This window comes from Rhinopithecus bieti, unplaced genomic scaffold (genome assembly GCF_001698545.2).
Source record: "Rhinopithecus bieti isolate Rb0 unplaced genomic scaffold, ASM169854v2 scaffold_76666, whole genome shotgun sequence".
Lineage (NCBI taxonomy): Eukaryota > Metazoa > Chordata > Mammalia > Primates > Cercopithecidae > Rhinopithecus > Rhinopithecus bieti.
Genome location: NW_016829831.1, coordinates 1395770 through 1397594, shown reverse-complemented (window position 1 = coordinate 1397594; position 1825 = coordinate 1395770). Strand labels below are relative to the sequence as shown.

Below are 1825 nucleotides of genomic sequence, written 5' to 3'. Positions count from 1 at the left end.
CAAAAGAGAAAAATTATAGATTTTATTTCTACATGGTTGCACAAATCAATTTCACTTGCTACTTGTAAACTGCTTAAACACCTTTATTATGTAAATGGAAAGATGAATTTGTGTTCACCATCATAGTGCTTCTGGGCTGGTTCCACAGCATCCAGCCAGGCCCACCTGCTGTAGCTTTCAGAACTGCCATTTGAACATGTGGTTAAAGCAGCCTTCAGTTGGAGGATCCACAGTAATGGCATCACTGTGGGAGCTTAGAGGAACAACTGCTTGCAACCCCAGCTGCGCACTGGAATCACCTGGGAGCTTTACCAACACTGCCTTTTGGACCTCAGCCCCAGAGACTCTGATGTGACTGATCTGAATACAGGAGTGTCATGTTCTTCCGTGATTCTGAGTGGAGTCAAGGCTGTGAGACCGTCTGCTGTATAAAGGAATATTGAGAGCTGGGATTGTTAAGGAATTCTCATCATGCTATGTCACTGGCCTCTGATGAAAGCCTGCTTTCTCCAGAAAAAGGAACCATAAAAGCTTCTGGAACCAGATTGTTTAAGAATGAGAAATTGACATCATGCCAGGTTGTAAGACAGTTTTTAGGGCAGATGAGCTTCTGCTGCTCATTCCTTCATCTTTTCCTCCAGCCTGGAATTTTTCGCGGACAGCTGAGGCTCAGGTTACCTCAATTCTTGAGTTTTTTAAGGGGCATATCCAGGGGTGGGTTAGGCGAGCAAGAGCCTGCCCAGTCTGAAAGGGATGCAGGAAGGGGCGGTGTGTACTAGAAGGAAGGAAGCTATCATCATTTATTAAAAGTCTTCTTGGAGGAAGGCCCATGAGGACCTCTAAACAAGCTGGAGGGGCCAGTCACTTGCTGAAGACTAGCGAAGTGGAGGGGAAAAGCCTGAGGGAGCTGCAGACTTGACCACAGCGCCCTCCCCTCCCCTCCCTGCAAGGAACCCAAGGTGTGATCCTGCCAGGCGTTCGCTGCATGACCTTGGCCATCCTTCCATTCCCCTGGGTGTGAATTCTCATTGACAAAGTGAGCTGGTGGGCATAAATGGGTTTTCAGTTTAAAAATTTAAAAACCCTGTCTGCCCCCAAGTGTGGTATCAAGATTTTATGGTATGACACTTAAAGTGCTTTTTTCATCCGGGCGCGTTAACAGCAACAATGAAACCAGCAGATAACGCGTGAGTAGTATCAGCTCTGGGCCTGGCACTATTTTACATGTATTAGCTCATTTTTCTTTTACTGTTCTCAACTACTCCGGAGATGAGATGAGTGCTGTTGTGATCCCTTTTCACAGAAGAGGAAACGGAGGTATAAAGAAATTAGTGCACAAAGGCAGTCGGAGAGAGCCCGGGGCCAGGCACCAAGCTCCAGAGGTCGCTCTGGCGAGCGTTTGCTTCGGGATCTGATGCCCTGCAGTCGCCAACTCAGTTCGCGGGTCGCCGCCAGGCTCCATGGGGGTAGTAGAGCCAGGTCGTGGTGGCTAGGTGAGTTGTCTCAACTAACGCTAGTGGAGCCGCCGCAGCCCTGGAGGAGCCGGGCCGCGACTCGGGAGCGCGCGGCAGCTCTCCAAAGTTTTGGAACCGGCGGGACCCCTGCGGGCTGCCTGAGGCAGGGCGGCGTCCGGAGATGTCTGTCCAGCTGCCCCTGCTCCTCCGGGTGGAGAGCTGGGGACACCCGGCCAGCTCGCTCGCCGCCAGCGGACTGGCCCAGCCGAGCCGTCTCCGCCCGCTCCCCGCCCCCGCAGCGGCGGGGCTGCAGCCAGAGCCGCGCCCGGCAGTTCCCGGCCGCGAGGGAGGGCGCAGCTAGTGCCGCCGCC

The 1825-nt window shown here is 53.1% G+C and overlaps 1 protein-coding gene across 1 annotated transcript in view; it reads left to right on the top strand.

The window, feature by feature from the left end:
• The first annotated feature begins 980 nt into the window (after window positions 1-980).
• The window catches only part of IL1R1 (interleukin 1 receptor type 1), a 37691-nt gene continuing 36846 nt past the window's right edge, over window positions 981-1825 (top strand). Inside the window, 1 exon segment of the mRNA XM_017864938.1 lies at window positions 981-1036. The gene's annotated coding sequence lies outside the window, so the exon portion shown is untranslated.